General features: G+C 40.2%; 1 protein-coding gene and 1 non-coding gene across 18 annotated transcripts in view; one reads left to right on the forward strand and one right to left on the reverse strand.

Annotated features, from left to right (window-relative positions):
• Positions 1 to 23,963, forward strand: part of Csnk1g1 (casein kinase 1, gamma 1) — a 136,048-nt gene that overhangs the window by 19,778 nt on the left and 92,307 nt on the right. For 10 of the 17 annotated variants that reach the window (XR_003947839.1, XM_017313273.2, XM_011242709.2 and 7 more), the window contains one exon: positions 21,271 to 21,319. The exons of 4 other annotated variants lie outside the window; for them this stretch is intronic. The gene's annotated coding sequence lies outside the window, so the exon portion shown is untranslated. Of the gene's footprint in view, positions 1 to 8,051; positions 8,170 to 21,270; positions 21,320 to 23,963 lie in introns of all 17 variants that reach the window. 3 more of the 17 variants (XM_011242704.2, XM_011242706.2, XM_030244226.1) reach the window with 1 other exon arrangement.
• On the reverse strand, positions 23,569 to 23,700 carry Gm22657. Its single transcript, XR_003948495.1, has one exon. It is a non-coding gene; the product is annotated as a small nucleolar RNA SNORA17 (small nucleolar RNA).

Here is a 23,963-nt window from a genome sequence, read left to right on the forward strand (position 1 = left end):
TTTTGATAGGCCATGAAGAGTGAGATGTATGCAGTAAAAACTGCCCTATGATACATTTTACAATGATTATTTCCTTCCTTCTTTCCTTTTTTCTTTTCTTTTCTCTTCTTTTTCCTTTTCCAGACAGGGTTTCTCTGTGTAGCCCTGGCTGTCCTGGAACTCACTCTTTAGACCAGGCTGGCCTTGAACTCACAGAGATTTATCTGCCTCTCTCTCCCAAGTACTAGGATTAAAAGTGTACCACCACCACCCAGATATAAAGCCAGTTTTTCAAAATGGCATATTGAGATGTTGAGGGATCTTAGAAAGGGAGACAAATACTAGAAATTAATGCTTCATGGTAGCTATTAGGTAAATTAAGAAACATCTTATAAATGAATTTTGAAAATAATTAAAACAGAAAAAAACGAGAAGATGGGAGTAGATAGGGCATAATTATCAAGTTTCTGCCATAGTGTAGTCTAACAATTATTGTGTTAAGAAGAGGTACAGTTTATCTCCAGTAATATGAAAAATTCCTTACTCTTAACAATTATTGTGTTAAGAGGAGGTACAGTTTATTTCCAGTAATATGAAAGATTCCTTACAATGATAATCCCTTCCTTCTTATTTGTACCCTCTGTAATCTGAGCATCTGGGAGGTGAAGGCAGGATGATTAAGTTTGAGGCCAACATTTTTATTTGTTTTTTTTAAAAGGGGCAAGAGCAATGGTTCATGGGTTAAAAGCACTTTCTGCTCTTGTAGAGGACTCCAGTTCAATTCCCAGTACCACATGTTGATTCACAATCAGCTGTAACTCCAGTGCCAGGGGGTTTGACACCGTCTTTCTGACCAGATGCACTCACAGCTTACATCCATACAGGTAGACTGTCTTAGAAGAGACACCATGACCAAGGCAACTCTTATAAAGGACATTTAATTGGGGCTAGCTTACTAGTTCTAAGCTTCAGTTCATTATCATCATGGTGGGAAGCATGGCAGGGTCCGGGCAGACATGGTGCTGGAGTAGTTGAGAGCTCTACCTCTTTATCCAAAAGAAACAGAAGATTGGCTCACATGGGGCTAGGAGGAGGGTCTCAAAGCCTACCTCCACTATGACACACTTTCTCCAACAAGACCATACCTCCCAACAGTTTCATTCCCTGTGGGCCAAGCATATTTAAGCCACCACATAGGTATAACACAAATACACATTTTAAAAAATACATTTTTTAAAAGGTCAAGGGTGTACTCAAATGACTGTTAAAGCAACAAGCACCTGCTGCCTTAGGGCATCTCCTGGTTCCAAATGACTCATATTTTTAAGAGATGTGAGTGGGAGGCAGGTGTGGAGGTGAATGCCTAGAAGTAAGGAGCTTGAACCAGGAGGATTGGGAGATCAGAGACAGTTTGGGCTACTAAATGAGTTTGAAGTCAACTGACTAGCAAGACTACTATCTGGAGGGAGATATGCATAGAACTTAACAAGTCAACAAAAAGGAGCCATTGTAATATATTGAGAAAGACCAGAGATTGACCTGTCTAAAATTAAAACCACTCCCCAAGGCTTTATGCTTGCTTCCAAAAACACAAGAGAAAAAAATTAGCCTAGCTGTGAGAAATGTTCAAAGGACTTTTGCTTTTCAGCCTTAACTCTGACTAGAGGGAGTTTGCCCTGAGCATTTGTAATTGGAGATGCTCTGATTAAGATTTAGGACACTATTTGGTGTTGAAAAAAAACCCTAGACTAAGACTTGTTTCAAGTGAATAATCTTGGTATTATTCCTAGGAAACGAGAGAGGTAAATCCCAGTCCTTGCTGTAATCGGTCTACAGAAGGAGTTCCTGGACAGCCAGGGCTACACAGAGAAACCCTGTCTTGAAACAAAACAAAACAAAAAAAGGGGATGTAGTTAGCATGTGCAAGGCCCTGGCTTTTGTACTGATCACCAAAAAAACAACCAAGCAAGCAAATCAAAATATTGTAGATACAGGTTAGTGGTTCTTGGACATGGCACATGGTCATGTTTTGTCAATACTCTTTGGAGAGCTGAAAAGAATATATTTTTGAGTTTTGAGAGCAATGATAATTAAGAGGAATAGGGCCATAGAAGCTGAGGAGTTTCTCTGTTCTTTCTCCAAATTTATTATTAGCATACAAGGCCCTGTGCACTTGAAAGCGCATGTTACTGCTTCCTTTAATTAGATATAATTCTAGTTCTCTGATTGGACTTGCCTAGTGACTCTTAAGTATGTAGTGTGTATCAGAATCCCTTAGAGAGTTTATCAGAGTTGTACTGTTAAGACTTTCCAATTAAACTCTACTTGCTCAGGATCCCAAAATGTTTATTTTAAACAAATTACCAGAAGATGCTCATGTTCTTGGCCACTAGATCATGATTTAAGATTCTCTGTATTGGCCGGGCAGTGGTGGCACACGCCTTTAATCCCAGCACTTGGGAGGCAGAAGCAGGTGGATTTCTGAGTTCGAGGCCAGCCTGGTCTACAGAGTGAGTTCCAGGACAGCCAGGGCTACACAGAGAAACCCTGTCTCGAAAAACAAACAAACAAAACAAACAAACAAAGAAATCTCTGCATTGGTGACTATACTCTCATGACCACATCTCTTTGTAACTGCTAATTCTTTTCTTTGCAGTCTTCCCTCATCCTGTTTTTGAGATAGGGAGGGTCTCATTGTGTAGCCCCAATTGGTCCAGAACTTGTTTTATAGACCAAACAGGACTCAAACTTACAGAGACCGGCCTGTATCTGCCTCTTGAGTGCCAGGATTAACAGTGCACACCACCACATCTCTAGGCTGACACTGAGTGCTGTGTAGCACTGGGAGAGCTGGGCTCACTATGTGAGCAAATCGGCCTGAGATTTGTGGGCAGCTCTCCTTCCTGCCTCTATCTCTCAAGTGCTGGAATCACAGTTGCAGCTTCGATTTTTTTCCTCTGTGTGTGTGTGTGTGTGTGTGTGTGTGTGTGTGTGTTCCAGAGACAGAGACACAGAGAGAAACAGAGACAGAGACAGACAGACAGACAGACAGACAGACAGACAGACAGGGTCTCTCTTTGTAGTTCTAGCTGTCCTGGAACTCACTGTATACACCAGGCTGGCCTTGAACTTTCAAAGATTCACATGGCTCTGCCTCCAGAGGGCTGGGATTAAAGGTATATACTTCTATACCCAACTTTTTTCTTTTCTTTTCTTTCTTTCTTTCCTTTTCTTTCTTTTTTTTTTTTTTTTTAACTTAATGTTTTTGAGACAAAAATCTTACTAGGTAGTCTAGGCTGATCTGGAACTCAGAGATCAACCTGTCTCTGTCTTCTAATGCTGTGATTAAAGCAGTCTTCTTCCTTACTTAACTTTTCCCCATCTGTCTTCTTGGCACTGGTCCTACCATGCTGTTAAAAATCACTTATCTGTACTTAGTTATGATGTCCCTATCTTATTTAGGGTTTTACTGCTGTAAACAGACACTATGACCAAGGCAGCTCTTAAAAGGACAGCATTTAATTTGGGCTGGCTTACAGGTCCAGAGGTTCAGTCCAGTATCACCAAGGTGGGAACATAGCAATGTGCTGGCAGGCACGGTGCAGGAGGTGCTGAGAGTTCTACATTTTCATCCGAAGACCAATAGGAGAAAACTGTCTTCCAGGCAGCTAGGAGGAGGGTCTTAAAAGCCCATGCCCGCAGTGACACACTTCCTCCAACAAAGGCCATATCTACTCCAACAAGGTCACACCTAATAGTTTCACTCTCTGGACTAAGCATATACAATCCACTACACTCCCCAAATACTCTGTGTCCTAATTATACCACGTATACCACTTAAGCTTTCAGGATGGTTGCTATCTAAAAACATGCATACAGAAAAGAAGGAAGTAAATATTGGTGAGAATGTGAAGAATTTAGAAGTCTTTTTAAATTATTTTGTCAGCATATAAAGAAATGGGTTTCACTATTAACGCTTTATGCACAGGTGCCATTATACCTGGGCTTTATTCTCCAACTGCCCTCCCCTGTCTTTCCTCTTTCCTCTACTGGTTGTTCCACCCCACAAAAGCTCTCCCCTTTTCTTTCATTGAATATATTGCATTAACCTCTTGTTCTTCTCTCTTATCCTGCCTGTAGATTTTTTTTCTTTCATAGTCTCTTTTACTTTCATGTCCTACTTATACAGAATTTAAATCTAGATTCCACATGTAAGGAAAAAACAAGCCATTTATATCCCGTTGATTCTGGCTTATTTCAGTTGCCGTAAGAATCTCTAGTTCTATCCATTCTCTTGTAAATGTCAAAATTTTGAGTTCTCTTTACTGCTGAATAAAATCTTGTTGTATGTATGTACCACATTTTCTTTATCCATTTGTATTTTGATAGACATCTAGTTTGGTTCTATATCTCAAGTTGCTGTGAATATTACAGCAGTAAGCACAAAAAAAGTATCTCTGGAATATGCTCACTTAAAATTCTTTGGATATTTGCCCAGGATGTGTGTAGCTGGATCATACAGTTCTATATGGTAGGGTGTTTTTGCTGTGGTTTTTCTCCCTAGTGATGGTGGATGTTTTTGAGACAAATTTTCTATAGCTTAAGTTGATCTTCAAACTCACTGTGTAACTGAGGTGAGTTTACTCTACTTGCAGATGCTGAGGCTACAGGTGCATCACCACGCCTGGTGTCTGTGGATCTAGGGTCCCGTCAGAGCCCTGCTTATCCAGGAGAGCACTCAGATAGATAGCTGCATCCCTAGTGTGCTTATGCATGTTTTCCAGTTTGGTATATTTATACTCATCATTATTGTTTGTATTTTTATTATTATTTATGAAATGTAGCCCAGACTGATCTCAAACTGATGTTCCTTCTGCCCTCCCAAATGCTGAGCAAACACCACTATTCCTGGACATTTCAGTTAAATTTTTTTTGTCTTTGTAAAGCAAAAAAACTTTTTTCTAATTAATTTGTTTAGAGTTATGTGTAGGATGTGTACGTGTGTGTGTGTGTGTGTGTGTGTGTGTGTATGTGTGTGTGTGTGTGTGAAGTTATTTTTTGTGGAGTTTGTTTGTTTCAAGTCAAGGTGTGTGTGTGGAGCCTTAGCTGTCTTGAACTCTGCTCTGTAGACCAGGTTCTTTGTATTAATTCTTCCATATATATCATTAAAGAATTAAAAATAGACACACTGTTGTGATGGAGGAACTGAGGAAACTATGAGAACATGGTTTTGGTGAAGTTATATGTATCACTAATTGGATCCATGATACCAATAGTTTAAACTTGGCAAGTCTTATAACTTAGGTTCTAAACGGAAAACACTTCTTTGGGGGCTGACAGAGTTAAGAATGTTTACTGTTCTTGCAGAGGACCCAGATTTGGTTCCTAGCACCCACATGGTAGCTCACAATTTTTGTGGGAAATACTGAAAATAAACAGCAAGTTCCTGTGCCCCGCTGGGCACCTGCGGGTGTTCTCATCTCGGCAGACTCTGGCCCAGAGCTCTCGAGTTCCCTTGGTGGTCATTGCCTCGTCGGCCCCACTCAGTGACAGCTCACTTCAAGGTTAAATGTCACAATAACCCAGCAACTCTGTAAAACCAAAACTCTTGAAGCTTATAATTAACCAGTCAGATTTATATACCATTAAATTCTCAATTCACAATTTGCCCACACAATATAATGATATAGGCTGCCCACCTAGATTAGACAAGTTATCCCAATTATTCTATCCTTTAAGATATTTATAGCCACCTGTGGCTATTTAAAGCCACACAAAAAAATATGGATCATCGTTCTCTTGCTCCATCTTTCCTCCTCCTTCTCCACCTGTCTTCTCTCTCTCTCTCTCTCTCTCTCTCTCTCTCTCTCTCTCTCTCTCTCTCTGTAACTCTTCGCTCCACCTCCCTTTTCCCTGTCCAATCACAAACTTCTTATTGTATTAATAATTAAATTAATTGGACATGGAAAATCCTGCTACACACAATTGTCTTTAACTCCCAATTCCAGGGACTGCAACGTTTTTTTCTGGACTTCAAGGAAATTAACTCAGAGAGGCAAAGACATACACATACATAAAATACACACACACACACCTCTTTCAAGTATACTTACTGAATATGGTGTGCTTAGAAAACAGCATTCTTGTCTGGCCCGTGACACACATCTGTAATCCCACTTGAGAAATGGAAGAGGATCAGGAGTTCAAGGTCATCTTAGGTAGAGGCAAGCCTGTGCTAGCTGAGATTCAGCTCTAAAAGAACAAAAAGAAAAAAATAGGATCCTTTTGGTGTACCTTAAGCTCATGGTTTTGTTTTTAAGATTTATGTATTTATTTTATGTATATGAGTACTTTTTCTGTTATATACCTAAGAGATCATCAGATCCCATTATAGATGGTTGTGAGCCATTGCTGAGAATTGAACTCCAAAGTGAGCCATCTCTCTGGACCCTGTTTTTTGCTTTTTCTTTCTTTCTTTCTTTTTTTTTTTTTTTAAGGCAGGGTTTCTCTGTGTAGCTTTGGCTGTCCAGGAACTCACTCTGTAGATCAAGCTGGCTTCGAACTCACATAGATCTGCTTGCCTCTGAGTGCTAAGATCAGAGGTTCACCACCATCCTCTTAAGTTCATGTTTAAGTAGTGTATATAATCTGAAAATATAAATTCCCTGGTCTTTTGTTATTATACTAAAACTTTGAATGTTTGTAGATTAGTATAAATTGTGTCTTATTAGAAGCTTTTACTTATTTACTTTTTTTGGACAGGGTCTCAATGTATAGTCTTGGATGTCTTGAAATTCATTAAGTAAACCAGGCTAGCCTAGAATTCATAGAGATCTGTGTCTGCTTCTGGATTGCTGGGATTAAATACAGAGGCTACCACACCGAGCCAGAACTTATTTTCAATATGTGTATTAATACGGCTATAAGTTGATTAAATAGCTTTCAAAAAATTAAAAATAGGGCACATCCTTGTAATCCGAGACACTTTGCAATCCAAAGCAGGTGGATTGTGAGTTTAAGGCTACTTCATGAGACCCTGTGAAGGTGAATTAAGCATAGGGACTGTGACTGAGTGAGACACGCCTGTGTAGCGTATGGGAAGCCCTGAAGGATCCTCAGTGCTAAACATAAACAGCTAAGCATTAAAATAAGCCTTAGAAATTGTTTTTGTTTGTAAGCAATGTGTAAGTATTTATTGGAAAATAATGAACATTAAACAGATCATAACTACATTGGCCATAATGCCATAAGCATAATTAATATGCCCAAAAGCATTTTGTTTATATTTTTAATTTATTTTATGTCTGTGATATTTTCCACATCTCCTTTTCTTTTCCCATCTCTTTCTACCCAGTCTTTATCCTCTCATTTTCTTTGCTGCCTCCTTCTCTTACCCATTCTGTATAGTAGACTTTAAGCATCCAGATAGCTTCCACTAGACTGTCATGGGTGGACTAAAGCTAATGATTCTTTGTAGCATTGAGAAATGAGGTCATTTTAATGACCATATCAAAGATATTTCTTAAGATGAGCATGGTAGTGAAGTTGTAATTCCAGCTTCTTGGGAGATTGAAGCAAGAAGATTCCTTGAAAGCAGGAGTTTAGAACCAGCCTAAGCAACATAGTGAGACTCCAGCTCCTTTAAAAAAAAATCTGTTTGCCTTTATTTTGCGTGTATGTATGTATGTATGGGTGTGCACCATAGCCCACATGTGGATATTGGAGAATAACTTGACAATGTGGAAGTCCCATCTCTCCTTCTGTCTTTTGGGTTCTGGGGATTGAACTCAGGTCATGTATTAATCAAGGCAAAACACAGCTAAGCAACTTGTCCTAGCAGCTCTGATCTGATAGAGAAGGTGACCCAAAAGAAGAAATTCTCTAATGTTTCCAACTTTGAAACAACCTTCCATGGTAGCTGCTTTTTTTCTTTCAAAATAATTTAAAAAATGTGTTTATTTATGTATGTGTGCATGTATGGGCTTGTAAATCTGGAGATCAGAGGACAGTTTGTGGGAGTCAGTTCTTTCCTTCCACCATGTGGTTTCCATGGTTTGAATTCTCGTTGTCAGGATTGGATCAACACCTTCTGCCTGCAGAGTTTTCTTGCCAGCCACAGTGGTAGAGTTTGCTCAGGATGAGCAAGGCCCTGGACTCCATCCTCAGCATTGAAAAGAAAACAGATCTCAGGTACACACACAGGCACACCTTTCCTTTTGCTGTCCTTGTCTCAGCCACAGTAAAACTGTCAGATGTGATGGGCACACTTTTAACCCTAACCCTGAGGAGGCGGAGGTGGTGGATCTCTGTGAGTTTGAGGCCATCATGTTCCATACAGAAGTTCTAGTGCAGCCAAGGGAGTAGAGACCTGGTCTCAAAAACTAAACTTAATTAAATCACAGTAAAAATAGCAAAATTGAGATAAGAGCTTCTCATTCATCTGGAAAGGACTGACGCTATGATACATAGTGTGATACGCATGCTGTAAGGAGACTCCTTGGCAGCCAGCAAGCATATTTGAGTTTGGGAGAAGTTTATTTTCTAGCCATTAGCCATGTTCTATCAGACAACTCAATTTCTAAATTTTCTCTCATGTGTAAAGTAAGAAAAATAGTAATTCTCATATAATAGTTCAGTCCCATATTGATTGTTGTGTGATACCTGGTACTCAATAGGCATGTAAAAATTGTTTTTATAGACTCTAAAAACTGAGAGCTGTAGATTAAATCCTAAGGTTTATAGTAGTTGAAGGTAGTTATAATCAGGGAGCTTTCAAACCCATTATTTAAAGTAGCTGTGGGCTTGGGCAGTGGGACTTAATGGTAGTGTGCTTCCATCTCTAGAACTGCCCAGAAGCAAAATCAACAATGTAAATTTTTACAAATTTCTACAATTTTAATTTGTTATAGAAATTAAATTTCTTCTTACAATGCTGGGGCTGTGGAGTCTTTCTTTCGTTAAGTCACTAAGCAAGAGAATAGTGAGGTGTTAATTTCCTGAAAGAATTTCCATGGAATAATCTGGGTATTGTTGCATAGTCAGCAATAAATCTTAAGGATCAGTTGAAGAAATTGGGTGTGGTTCGTTTATAAGTTTAGACCACAAAAGTATATGGTCTTAGGGAAACCATACACTTCTCTTCTTGTAAGTTTTGATGATCAGTAGTGTTGTATAAGTGAGGCTGTTGGGGCAGGCTATCAGATGCCCCTTTCCTACTGTTGGTCAGCTTTATAACCTTAAGCATCTTGGTTTCCTTATCTGTGACAAGAGCATGATGGTGGGTTGTAGAAGGATTTAATAAGTATGCTTTAAACATTTAAGTGTAATGACAGATAAGGACCAATATGTATGAGTGTTTATATAAAAATACTTATTTTACAGATTTTTTTTTTTTTGAGATGGGGTCTTCTATAACCCAGGCTGACCTCAGACCTCACTAGTGTAGCTAAGGATGAGTGACTTTTACCTTCTGCTTCTTTGCTTCGACTTCCAAGTGCTAAGATTGCAGGTTTCTACCACTGCTCGCTTTGGTTTTGAGTTTTTGAGATAAGATATTACTATGTAGCCCACAGACTCACTATCCTCCTCCTTCCCGAAGAGTATAGTCATGTACCATGCCTAAGAGATTTTAGATATTGCCATTTTAAATTGTAATAGATACCTTTATAAAAGTTAATTGTGTGTGTGTGTGTGTGTTTATCGTAGCCTATGATGTGAATACAGAGATTAAAGTCTGGGAAAAGGCAGGCTTTGTCATTGTTGGGGTTTTGTTTGTTTGTTTTTATTTTTGTTTTTAAACAGGGTGTCACTATTATGTCCTGGCAGATTTGGAACTCACTGTGTAAACCAGGCTGGTCTCAAACTCACAGAGATCTACCTGCCTTAGCTCCCCAAGTGCTGGGATCAAAGGCTTGTGCCACGATGCCCAGGTGTGTAGGCTTTGCTTTAAGTAATCTAAACAAAATCTATACCTTTATCTCTTTCATATAAGCTATGAAGTTTTTTTTAAAAAGCAAATAATGTCGGTTTATAGGAAAAAAGAAATTAAATATAACTTCATTCTAGGCAGGCAGGTAAAATTACATTTGTTTAACTGTAGTCAGTGGTTAATAAATACTTATTTGAGATGGTCAGATGTTAAATTAAAAAGTAATAGCAGTATTAAAGTGAGTTGTAGCTTTTGAAGATGTGTGTTTCAGGTAACTATCAGGTACCAAATGATAGATAAAGCAGTGAAGGAGTACTCAAGATGAGAGTTAGAGCAGGGGCAAAGCAGGTAGTTAGGTGGCAGCCGCTGCACGTTCCGTCTTGAAAAACTGACTGGAACAACTTGTTTTGAATGTACTATGTAAGAATATCTTTTATACCTGAAAACCTTAATAGGGCATGGCTGCTAATGCTTCTAACTCCCCACAAGTAGTATGTGAAGGCCTGACAATAAATTTCAAGGCTGTACTTGCATACATAGTTTTAGGCTAGCCAGCCAGCCTGAGCTATCAATCTCTTTATAAAGGGGTCAGGGACAAACAGCTTATCTTGGACCTTTGGGAGGAAAAATCCAGAGGACTTCTTGACTAGTTTATGCATACAATATGAAGGAGAAAAGCATATGGCAAGACTCACGTTACCTTAAGATTCTGTAGTGCATGAAAGATTTTAAAAATGTAGCATAGGGATTTCAGAAGACAATATACTTACTCAGGATTTTAGGTATAAAAAGTATGATAAAATGGTACATAAGGTCAAATTAGAGTGTAGCCTGCACACCTAGAAAACTTGTTTCTCTCTTGGGTCGTCAACAGTTTTGTGGAAAATTCAGAAAAAGACTTCAGACTTTGTTTTTAAGGTCATTATAACAACTCTTCTTGATTCCAGCAGCTGTGGCTTGCTTAAACAAAATCTAGTGATGTGGTTGTTTATGATTTTAAGACCTTTTTTATTATTACCTCTATTTTGAGATAATATCTCACAGTGTAGCCCAGGCTAGTCTTGAACTTTGTCTTGTTTCCCCAGCTGAGTTTATAGATGTGTATCACCATGTCCCACTAGAGTGTTAAATCCAAGAACTTTTAACTGAAAATTTCAGTGCTGGTGTCCTTAGCCTACCTAGTGCAGTATCAGATGCCAGTGTATTCATACCTGAAGTATGTGACAGTTTTGTGATACAGTCTTTTCCCATTATGTTACAAAACCATGTGTTTGTCATACAAATGCTTCCTTCCATTATCTCAATGTTTCTGCTTGTATAATGCATTAAATTATTGTTTTGGCTTTAACATTGAGAAGTGGGAAATTTCCTTTCCTTTCTTTCTCCTCCTCCCCCATACTTTTCTCTCTCTTTTTTGGGGGTGTTTTGAGACAAGGTTTTTGTTTGCAGCCGCACCTGTCCTGGAAATCATTCTGTAGACCAAGCTAGCCTCAAACTCATAGAGGTCCACCTGCCTCTGTCTCCTGAGTGCTGGAATTGAAGACCACTACCTGACAGGAATTTCTCTTTGAATAAGAAGTAAATATTAAACTTAAAGGGTTAACAGTACTAATCATACTTTTCTGAATTTCTCTGTGAGACACATAATAATTTGGGTGAAGAAAGCACTTCTGAGCAGGGAGTGGTAGCAGGTAGCAGGTAGCATAGACTGTATCTAGCCTTTGGATCGATCTAGGGCATCTTTGGCTACGTAATAAGTTCCAGAGCAGTCTGGGCTATATGGGATGTTGTTTGGCTGTTTGTTTGTTTGTTTGTTTTTTTAATCAAATAAGGATAACGATATTTTTATTTTAAAGAAGATAAGTTTTGTGAGTCTCATCCTTGGTGATTTTCTTTTTTCTTTCTTTCTTTTTCTTTTTTTCCCTTTTTTTTTTTTTTTTTTTTTTTTGTTGTTGTTGTTGTTACTGGATCTCACTGTGTTTCCAGACTGGCCTCAAGTTTTAAAGTTCCTGCCTCAGCCTCCTAAGTGTTATTATTATTAAAGGCATGCACCAACACCACCAGACTGGCTTTGGCTTTAAGAGCAACATTTTTCTTTTTAAAGAATTTATTATTTCCGGGCAGTGGTGGGACATGCCTTTAATCACAGCACTTGGGAGCCAAAGGCAGGCAGATCTCTGAGTTTAAGGGTAGCCTGGGCTACAGAGAGATTTCTAGGACAACCAGGGCTGCACCGAGAAATCCTGTCCCCCAAACAAACAAACAAACAAACAAACGAAAAGAAAACTTTTATAAGTTACTCTGTGTGTGTGTGTGTGTGTGTGTGTGTGTTTACGTGTGTATGCACCTGTGTTTGTATGTGTGTCGTTATCTACATATGTATGGAGGCCAGGAAAGGCAGGCTTAAGTTTATAGTCTTGCTGTCTTGTGTCAACCTTTTGAGTATTGGGTTTACAGCTGTTTACAACCACACAGCAGAAGCCTATAGTTTTAAAAGCTGCTCAACTAGTTTTGCAAAAGAAAAGAAAGATGGTGTATTTACTCCTAATGTTCTTAAGACTTTATTTTATTAGTTCACAAATGTTGTGTTTTTTAAAAAGATAAGGAGAGAAGGAATATATTTGGTGGGTATGCAATCAGGTATAGGGGAAGGAGGTGCCTCTGCGGGCCCATGCTGAGGCATTCCATCCCCCTGAGGGACCAGCCACAGGACAGTATAGTATAGAATAGAGGTTATTCAGGGCATGGGGAGGGGGAGTTGAGGGAGTAGAGACTGAGAAAGGCAGAGGGGGGGGGAGGGAGGTGGAATAGAGGCTGGCCATGAGCACATGGGGTGGGAGGAGAATGGGGAGAGAAGGGGGTAAAGAGCGGGCAAGAGCAAGAGCAGGGGGGCAAGAGAGTGAGCAGGGGGCAAGCAGCCCCTTTATAGTGAGTCAGGCACACCTGGCTGTTGCCAGGTAACTGTGGGGCGGAGCCTAGACAATGCCAACAAAAGATAACTATAATTTTTTTTTTTTGTAGTTTTTTTTTTTTTCCATTTTTTATTAGGTATTTAACTCATTTACATTTCCAATGCTATACCAAAAGTCCCCCATATCCACCCACCCCCACTCCCCTGCCCACCCACTCCCCCTTTTTGGCCCTGGTATTCCCCTGTACTGGGGCATATAAAGTTTGCAAGTCCAATGGGCCTCTCTTTCCAGTGATGGCCGACTAGGCCATCTTTTGATATATATGCAGCTAGAGTCAAGAGCTCCGGGGTACTGGTTAGCTCATAATGTTGTTCCACCTATAGGGTTGCAGATCCCTTTAGCTCCTTGGCTACTTTCTCTAGCTCCTCCATTGGGAGCCCTATGATCCATCCATTAGCTGACTGTGAGCATCCACTTCTGTGTTTGCTGGGCCCCGGCATAGTCTCACAAGAGACAGCTACATCTGCGTCCTTTCAATAAAATCTTGCTAGTGTATGCAATGGTGTCAGCGTTTGGATGCTGATTATGGGGTGGATCCCTGGCTATGGCAGTCTCTACATGGTCCATCCTTTCATCTCAGCTCCAAACTCCGTCTCTGTAACTCCTTCCATGGGTGTTTTGTTCCCAAATCTAAGGAGGGGCATAGTGTCCACACTTCAGTCTTCATTCTCCTTGAGTTTCATGTGTTTAGCAAATTATATCTTATATCTTGGGTATCCTAGGTTTGGGGCTAATATCCACTTATCAGTGAATACATATTGTGTGAGTTTCTTTGTGAATGTGTTACCTCACTCAGGATGATGCCCTCCAGGTCCATCCATTTGGCTAGGAATTTCATAAATTCATTCTTTTTAATAGCTGAGTAGTACTCCATTGTGTAGATGTACCACATTTTCTGTATCCATTCCTCTGTTGAGGGGCATCTGGGTTCTTTCCAGCTTCTGGCTATTATAAATAAGGCTGCTATGAACATAGTGGAGCATGTGTCCTTCTTACCTGTTGGGGCATCTTCTGGATATATGCCCAGGAGAGGTATTGCTGGATCCTCCGGTAGTACTATGTCCAGTTTTCTGAGGAACCGCCAGACTGATTTCCAGAGTGGTTGTACAAGCCTGCACTCCCACCAACAATGGAGGAGTGTTCCTCTTTCTCCACATCCTCGCCAGCATCTGCTGTCACCTGAATTTTTGATCTTAGCCATTCTGACTGGTGTGAGGTGGAATCTCAGGGTTGTTTTGATTTGCATTTCCCTGATGATTAAGGATGTTGAACATTTTTTCAAGTGCTTCTCTGCCATTTGGTATTCCTCAGGTGAGAATTCTTTGTTCAGTTCTGAGCCCCATTTTTTAATGGGGTTATTTGATTTTCTGAAGTCCACCTTCTTGAGTTCTTTATATATGTTGGATATTAGTCCCCTATCTGATTTAGGATAGGTAAAGATCCTTTCCCAATCTGTTGGTGGTCTTTTTGTCTTATTGACGGTGTCTTTTGCCTTGCAGAAACTTTGGAGTTTCATTAGGTCCCATTTGTCGATTCTCGATCTTACAGCACAAGCCATTGCTGTTCTGTTCAGGAATTTTTCCCCTGTGCCCATATCTTCAAGGCTTTTCCCCACTTTCTCCTCTATAAGTTTCAGTGTCTCTGGTTTTATGTGAAGTTCCTTGATCCACTTAGATTTGACCTTAGTACAAGGAGATAAGTATGGATCGATTCGCATTCTTCTACACGATAACAACCAGTTGTGCCAGCACCAATTGTTGAAAATGCTGTCTTTCTTCCACTGGATGGTTTTAGCTCCCTTGTCGAAGATCAAGTGACCATAGGTGTGTGGGTTCATTTCTGGATCTTCAATTCTATTCCATTGGTCTACTTGTCTGTCTCTATACCAGTACCATGCAGTTTTTTTCACAATTGCTCTGTAGTAAAGCTTTAGGTCTGGCATGGTGATTCCGCCAGAAGTTCTTTTATCCTTGAGAAGACTTTTTGCTATCCTAGGTTTTTTGTTATTCCAGACAAATTTGCAAATTGCTCCTTCCAATTCGTTGAAGAATTGAGTTGGAATTTTGATGGGGATTGCATTGAATTTGTAGATTGCTTTTGGCAAGATAGCCATTTTTACAATGTTGATCCTGCCAATCCATGAGCATGGGAGATCTTTCCATCTTCTGAGATCTTCTTTAATTTCTTTCTTCAGAGATTTGAAGTTTTTATCATACAGATCTTTCACCTCCTTAGTTAGAGTCACGCCAAGATATTTTATATTATTTGTGACTATTGAGAAGGGTGTTGTTTCCCTAATTTCTTTCTCAGCCTGTTTATTCTTTGTATAGAGAAAGGCCATTGACTTGTTTGAGTTTATTTTATATCCAGCTACTTCACCGAAGCTGTTTATCAGGTTTAGGAGTTCTCTGGTAGAATTTTTAGGGTCACTTATATATACTATCATATCATCTGCAAAAAGTGATATTTTGACTTCCTCTTTTCCAATTTGTATCCCCTTGATCTCCTTTTGTTGTCGAATTGCTCTGGCTAATACTTCAAGTACTATGTTGAAAAGGTAGGGAGAAAGTGGGCAGCCTTGTCTAGTCCCTGATTTTAGTGGGATTGCTTCCAGCTTCTCTCCATTTACTTTGATGTTGGCTACTGGTTTGCTGTAGATTGCTTTTATCATGTTTAGGTATGGGCCTTGAATTCCTGATCTTTCCAAAACTTTTATCATGAATGGGTGTTGGATCTTGTCAAATGCTTTTTCTGCATCTAACGAGATGATCATGTGGTTTTTGTCTTTGAGTTTGTTTATATAATGGATTACATTGATGGATTTTCGTATATTAAACCATCCCTGCATCCCTGGAATAAAACCTACTTGGTCAGGATGGATGATTGCTTTAATGTGTTCTTGGATTCGGTTAGCGAGAATTTTATTGAGGATTTTTGCATCGATATTCATAAGAGAAATTGGTCTGAAGTTCTCTATCTTTGTTGGATCTTTCTGTGGTTTAGGTATCAGAGTAATAGTGGCTTCATAAAATGAGTTGGGTAGAGTACTTTCTACTTCTATCTTGTGAAAAAGTTTGTGCAGAACTGGAATTAGATCTTCTTTGAAGGTCTGATAGAACTCTGCACTAAACCCATCTGGTCCTGGGCTTTTTTTGGTTGGGAGACTATTAATAACTGCTTCTATTTCTTTAGGTGATATGGGACTGTTTAGATGGTCAACTTGATCCTGATTCAACTTTGGTACCTGGTATCTGTCCAGAAATTTGTCCATTTCGTCCAGGTTTTCCAGTTTTGTTGAGTATAGCCTTTTGTAGAAGGATCTGATGGTGTTTTGGATTTCTTCAGGATCTGTTGTTATGTCTCCCTTTTCATTTCTGATTTTGTTAATTAGGATTTTGTCCCTGTGCCCTTTAGTGAGTCTAGCTAAGGGTTTATCTATCTTGTTGATTTTCTCAAAGAACCAACTCCTCGTTTGGTTAATTCTTTGAATAGTTCTTCTTGTTTCCACTTGGTTGATTTCACCCCTGAGTTTGATTATTTCCTGCCGTCTACTCCTCTTGGGTGAATTTGCTTCCTTTTTTTCTAGGGCTTTTAGATGTGTTGTCAAGCTGCTAGTATGTGCTGTCTCCCGTTTCTTCTTGGAGGCACTCAGCGCTATGAGTTTCCCTCTTAGAAATGCTTTCATTGTGTCCCATAGGTTTGGGTACGTTGTGGCTTCATTTTCATTAAACTCTAAAAAGTCTTTAATTTCTTTCTTTATTCCTTCCTTGACCAAGGTATCATTGAGAAGAGTGTTATTCAGTTTCCACGTGAATGTTGGCTTTCCATTATTTATGTTGTTATTGAAGATCAGTCTTAGGCCATGGTGGTCTGATAGGATACATGGGACAATTTCAATATTTTTGTATCTATTGAGGCCTGTTTTGTGACCAATTATATGGTCAATTTTGGAGAAGGTCCCGTGAGGTGCTGAGAAGAAGGTATATCCTTTTGTTTTAGGATAAAATGTTCTGTAGATATCTGTCAGGTCCATTTGTTTCATAACTTCTGTTAGTTTCACTGTGTCCCTGTTTAGTTTCTGTTTCCACGATCTGTCCTTTGAAGAAAGTGGTGTGTTGAAGTCTCCCACTATTATTGTGTGAGGTGCAATGTATGCTTTGAGCTTTACTAAAGTGTCTCTAATGAATGTGGCTGCCCTTGCATTTGGTGCGTAGATATTCAGAATTGAGAGTTCCTCTTGGAGGATTTTACCTTTGATGAGTATGAAGTGTCCCTCCTTGTCTTTTTTGATAACTTTGGGTTGGAAGTCGATTTTTATCCGATATTAAAATGGCTACTCCAGCTTGTTTCTTCAGTCCATTTGCTTGGAAAATTGTTTTCCAGCCTTTCACTCTGAGGTAGTGTCTGTCTTTTTCCCTGAGATGGGTTTCCTGTAAGCAGCAGAATGTTGGGTCCTGTTTGTGTAGCCAGTCTGTTAGTCTATGTCTTTTTATTGGGGAATTGAGTCCATTGATATTAAGAGATATTAAGGAAAAGTAATTGTTGCTCCCTTTTATTTTTGTTGTTAGAGTTGGCATTCTGTTCTTGTGGCTGTCTTCTTTTTGGTTTGTTGAATGATTACTTTCTTGGTTGTTCTAGGGCGTGATTTCCGTCCTTGTATTGCTTCTTTTCTGTTATTATCCTTTGAAGGGCTGGATTCGTGGAAAGATATTGTGTGAACTTGGTTTTGTCGTGGAATACTTTGGTTTCTCCATCTATGGTAATTGAGAGTTTGGCCGGGTATAGTAGCCTGGGCTGGCATTTGTGTTCTCTTAGTGTCTGTATAACATCTGTCCAGGCTCTTCTGGCTTTCATAGTCTCTGGTGAAAAGTCTGGTGTAATTCTGATAGGCCTTCCTTTATATGTTACTTGACCTTTCTCCCTTACTGCTTTTAATATTCTATCTTTATTTAGTGCATTTGTTGTTCTGATTATTATGTGTCGGGAGGAATTTCTTTTCTGGTCCAGTCTATTTGGAGTTCTGTATGCTTCTTGTATGATCATGGGCATCTCTTTTTTTATGTTTGGGAAGTTTTCTTCTATTATTTTGTTGAAGATATTAGCTGGCCCTTTAAGTTGAAAATCTTCATTCTCATCAATTCCTATTATCCGTAGGTTTGGTCTTCTCATTGTGTCCTGGATTACCTGGATGTTTTGAGTTAGGATCCTTTTGCATTTTGTATTTTCTTTGACTGTTGTGTCGATGTTCTCTATGGAATCTTCTGCACCTGAGATTCTCTCTTCCATTTCTTGTATTCTGTTGCTGATGCTCGCATCTATGGTTCCAGATCTCTTTCCTAGGGTTTCTATCTCCAGCGTTGCCTCGCTTTGGGTTTTCTTTATTGTGTCTACTTCCGATAACTATAATTTGACACAATCAAATATGGCAAAATTTTAGTTTCACACAGCAATTGAACCTGAATGCATCTGTATTTGTGCAAAGTAAATAGTTCTCCAGGAAAGATGATGATGTTAAAAATACAGGTTATGCCTATTGGCTCTCTAGCCACCTCTGTCTTCCTTTCTTCCGTTTGTTTGTATGTTCTCTCTCTCCCTCCCCCCCCCCCACACTCTCACTCTCACACACACACACACACACACACAGAGGGTCTGGCTGACCTGGAACTCCTTATGTATACCAGGTTGGCCTTGACCTTACCTGATTCATAACTCTTTCTTAAAATAATGGATTAACTAATAATAACTTTAAAGTAAAACTAGCAAAGAGAATCTCATTGGAGTGTGACAATCAGATTACAGCTCCAACTTTATGCTGCAAGTTTCAAGATGTCTTTATGCTACAGTAGAATTAAGGAAGAAAATTGATTGCAATTATTCTTTCCAAGAGTTCCATACACTGTTGTTGGGGTCTTACGCAATTTGACAAGCCCTACTAATGTATCACAGGAAGGCTATTTTGTACTTGATTTAGTTATGTTGCAGTCAGAACAACAGAATCATCAAGGAAACTAATAATTTATTAATATTAACTTACAGTTTTTGGTTTTGACATAGCATCTCATTACGTAGCTGGCTGGCCTGAAGCTTGCTATGTAGACCAGGTTGGCCTCAGACTCACTGATGTGTAAGCACTGAGTGGGGTCAGGAGTATGTGCTAGTGTCCAGCTACAGATTTACTTACATTAATACGCATTTTTCCCTCCTCTTTATTAAAATCTCCCAGTGTGTAATGTTGATAAGATTTACAAGATTTAAAGGTGAGGAGATCCTGTTGTTTTAAAAAACAAAATCTCAAACTTTCGATTTACCAAAGACAACTCAGGAGCCAGATGCTGAGATGAGAGATGAAAACCTGCTCGCTCAGAGAGGTAGAGAAAGCACTCAGTTTACCTTCAGCTCTACTGATATCCTAGAATGAAAAAGCCCTTTCTCCTTCACACCTTAAACACCCTTCAACTTAGAGTTTCTCCCTCTACTTCCTTATGTTCACTCCTTTTCAGCTGGTTGCTTGTTCTCTTGACCCATTGTTGACTTTATTTAGCTCTTTTTTACAGAGAGCTTTTGGGTTAAAGATGTATGTTAAGACTGAGCCACACCACAACTACTTGTAAACAGAAAACTCTTGGAATAAAAGATGTGTGCTAGGGCTGGTTTTCCTAGTTCACAATTTGGACTTCACAGTGTGACCAAATATCTTGCAACAAGGTCCAAAGGCAAGTGAGCAGGTGTTCAGTCTTGAGAGTACTTGTTGCTCTTCCAGAGGAGACCTGAGTTTGTTTTTCAGCACTCACATGCTGGTTCAGTACTGTCTCTAACTTCAATTCTAGGAGATCCGACACCCTCTTCTGGTCTCTGCAAGGTACCAGGCAACACACATGGCACACATTCATACACATAGCCACAACATTCATTCAAATAAAAAAGATAAATAAATTCTTTTTAAAGCCAAGGGAAAGGAAGAATACCGACATCACATCTTTTCCCAGTGTAGGCTCAATGAGTAAAGCAACTAGAAAAGGTTATGAGACTATTTATTTAACCAGTCAAATAATCTCAATAACTAGGTATGGTGGTACACACCTGTATTCTCAGTACTCTGGAGGCTGAAGCAGGAGGATTGCTGTGAGTTTGAGGCCAGCCTGCATGACCTAATAAGTCTTTGTCTAAACAAGGATAAAGCAGCAATGTGTGGTAGCCACACCTTTAACCCTGGCACTTGGGAGGCAGATTTAGATCTCTTGAGTCTACAAAGGCCACCCTGATTTACAAATAGAATTCTAAGACGGCCAAGGATACAGAGAATATTCTGCACACCCTCACCCCCCACCCCCCCAAAAAAGAAGAAGAAGAGAAGAAAAAAAAAGCCTCAAGTGCTGGGGATATAACTTAGAAGTACAGTCCCAGATTAGCATGCATAAAATGTCTTGGTTCAGTGTTCTCTTCCAGGGTCTGTAGGGCTGATAAAATGGCTCAGCAGTTGTGGCACTCAATCCTGGCAACCTCAGTTTAGTACCCAAAAGAAATATAAAGGTAAATGGAGAGAACCAACTTCATGAAGTTGTTCTGTGACCTTCACACATACATGCTATAGGATGATATCTCACATACATACATCATGTATACATATGCGATAATAATAATTTTTTTTTTCCGAGACAGGGTTTCTCTTTGTAGTTCTGGCTGTCCTGGAACTCACTCTGTAGACCAGGCTGGCCTCGAACTCAGAAATCCACCTGCCTCTGCCTCCTGAGTGCTGGGATTAAAGGCATGTGCCACCACGCCCGGCGATAATAATAAAATTTAAAAGCTTCAATAAAAGCCATTTGCACTAATTGTGAACTAAGGTATAGTGTACTTGAAATCTGCATTTGAAAGTTATCTCTGTAGCATGTATTATTTGTTGCTTTGTGGGGAAGGGGCATTTTTGGGACTCATGAAACCTAGGCTGGACTTTCAACTCACTGTCTCATGAGGATAACTGAACATCTGATCTTCCTACCACCATCTACCGAGTGCTGGGATTACAGATGTATTCTACCACACCTACTTTTTATTCAGTTTGTGGAGCTGAACCTAGGGTCTCAAATATACTAGAAAACTACTCACTCTATTGAGCTACTACACTCTCTACTCTTATGTTTATATATATATATATATGGTTCATATAGTATATGAAATATGAAATCAATTTTTAAAGCTAGAAATATGATCTCAAAGAAATTTTGCCAAAAGGAGTCTGTTTTAAGTATACTTCTCAAGTAATGGGGCATGTTGAATGTGAGAAACAGAGGCAACTAATTTGTTCAAGGGAGGGAGGAATAGGTTGTCCAGCAAAAACTTGGTGAATGTGTTTTAAAAACACTCTATATGTATTTGTTTTTGTTGTTTCAGGAGGACAGGTGTGAGGCCAGTGCACCTTTGACCCAATGGGGCTTAACTGGTGAGTAAGTGAGTGGGAAGAGTCCTTTGTTAGTGTAGCAGAAGGAAGAGAAAGCTCAAGTTTGGAATCTTCTGGCTAGATTGAACTGCCTAATACAGTAATTACCATATCTTCTCTGTTCCTAGTGTCATCTATAAAAAGCAATAATTACTCTTTCAGAAAGCAGGCATATTAAGGTTGAACCTACCCAAAGAGGTGATACAGTACCTAGAGCCAGTCATTAAAAAAAAAAAAAAAATCTAAATGCTTCTTACAAGTTGATATCCCTTCAAGTATAAATGTCATTCCCCTGCTTAAATGGCCTCTTATTGTTTCAGTGACCTTTAAAAATATTGAATAATGGACTCCTGCTAACTCTCTTCACCATGAAGATTATGATGCCCTACCTTACCTATCGGTCTCCCTTTACCAAAGCCTTTCATCTATAGACTGATACTGCTCCTATCTGGATACTCTGTCTCCAGCTCTTGATAAGGCTCCTGTTCTTCAAGACACTATTAACAGTTGTAACTTAGTGGCTGAATAGAAAAGCCTTAGCATCCTCTTTCTGACCCCTAGACCAGCACCTTGTGCTGGACATCAGACTCAGGACTTTATGCATGCTAGCCAGGCCCTGTCACTGAGCTGTAGGAGTTATAGCTTCTATCTGAAATTCATCCTTTAGACTTAAATTCATTATTTCAGCAACACTTGTTTAATTTACACCACGATCCCAATACTTGTTGTTCTTTTATTTGTGTGATTATTTGTGATGTTCTTTCTATATTCTTTTTAGCCTTTTATTGATTGAATTTCACAGCATGCACCCCAATCTCACTCATCTCCCCCTCCCCTTGTACCCACCCTCCACCTTTGCATCCTTCCCCCAGCAGAGAAAAAACATCTCACTGTGGAAGCTGTAGTGTGGCACAGTGTGTCTCACAGTGTACCCTTTTGTCTATACTTCTTTGCTAGTAAATCTTTGGCAATGACTCATTGGTCTGGTTCGAGGCCTCTGTCTTCTGCTACAATACTGGAAATTCACTGGGACTCCTCTTGAATATCCTGTTGTTGCCCTGTGCTGTGGAGATCCTGTAGTTTTGGATCTGTAGGACTGGCCCTTTCAAGTGTACTCCGGCAGCTCCTCCATGGGATAGATGTTTGGAATGGGCCATTTGAAAGCCCTGGATCTGGGCCTGAGAGGTATCTGAGCTTGTCATCCTGCTGGCTCTTCCTGCTGTCTCTCACGCCCTCGGGCCCAGCTCACCAGCTACTCTCTCAGCCAGAGCCAGCTCTAACAGTACTGTCCATGTGAGCTGTAAGGCCAGCTCTCCAGAGTGCTGGAGCAGGGCCAGCTCTCCTGCTCTCATGACCCCAGGGCCAGGTGTCCTACCTGCCAGCTGTGGTGAAGGCAGAAAGGAGGGAAGGGATATATCTCCCTCAGCTATTTCATGCCATGGCAGTCAAGTGTTGGGGCCAACTCTCCCATGCTCATGCCCTTGGTCACCAGGGTCACCAGTCTCAACCCCTGTCACCAGGGTCAACTCTACTGTGCTGCCTAAGCAAGATGCAGGGCACACTCTCCTAAGTGCTAGAGCAAATGATGAGCAGGGCCGTCTCTCCTGTTCTCATGACCCCAGGGCCAGGTCTCCCACCTGCTACAGGGGGGGGGGGGGATGGTATCTTTCCCCGGCCACACCACTGCACAGGAAACAGGTAGTAGGACTGGCTCACTAGAAACTTCTGCAATGTATGGGGCCTGCCTTCCTGAGTACTGCAGCTGCCCAGGGGTGGGGTCAGCTTCCTACCCGATGCCCTCAAGGCCAGCTCTCCCACTATGTCCAGGTGGAGGGATGTCATCAGTTCTGCCCAGCTTTTAGACATCAGCAACGCAGACCAGGGACACATCTGCCTGGCCTTTGATGGTAACAGACCCTTGCTACTGCAGGGTTGTAGACCCAGATGTGGCCCATGATGGCAACACAGACCAGAAGTCCCAGGTGGCATCACTGGTTATGCACATCAGGTTGACCCTCACTACCTTGAGTCTCCATGTCTGCCTCTCTTCATTGTGCCCACATCTTCCTGTCTCTCTTTAACTTCTCCATCACTTACTAGTTACCTCTTAGTTGGGCCCAGGATCTCTGGGGTCTGGGGTCATCTCAGGAGTGCTATGCCCTGCTCATCTATTATATCACCAGACAGGGTCTGCCCCACCAGGCCTGTGTGGCAACAAACTGGTGGTTATCTCAGGCTCATTTTTTTTAGGGAGTGTTAGGCTACTGATCATTCAGATGTTTATACGTCAGAACACTGAGTGTAGGCATAGTCTCTCTCCTCTCTGCCACCTACTGATGTATATGTGACACAGAAGCCACACCTGCAATGTCTCTAAGGGCCCCTTCTCCAACATTCCAAAAAAATCAAAAAAGATAAGGGCTATAAAGTATATTTGGTTTAGCTTCAAATATATGTGACTTAACTATGACAAAAGAAAGATTTAGTGGGTTTGAGGAGATGAAATTTAAAATGCATTTATATATTTTTGAAGACTGGAAATAAAAGCAGAACATTAAATGTGTTTGTGTAAGACTTGTGAGAGAGGGGACGGTAGATAGGAAATGATGACCAGGAATGGGTATTACAGCATGTCAATGTAATGGAA

The sequence above is a fragment of the Mus musculus genome, chromosome 9 (assembly GCF_000001635.26).
Source record: "Mus musculus strain C57BL/6J chromosome 9, GRCm38.p6 C57BL/6J".
Lineage (NCBI taxonomy): Eukaryota > Metazoa > Chordata > Mammalia > Rodentia > Muridae > Mus > Mus musculus.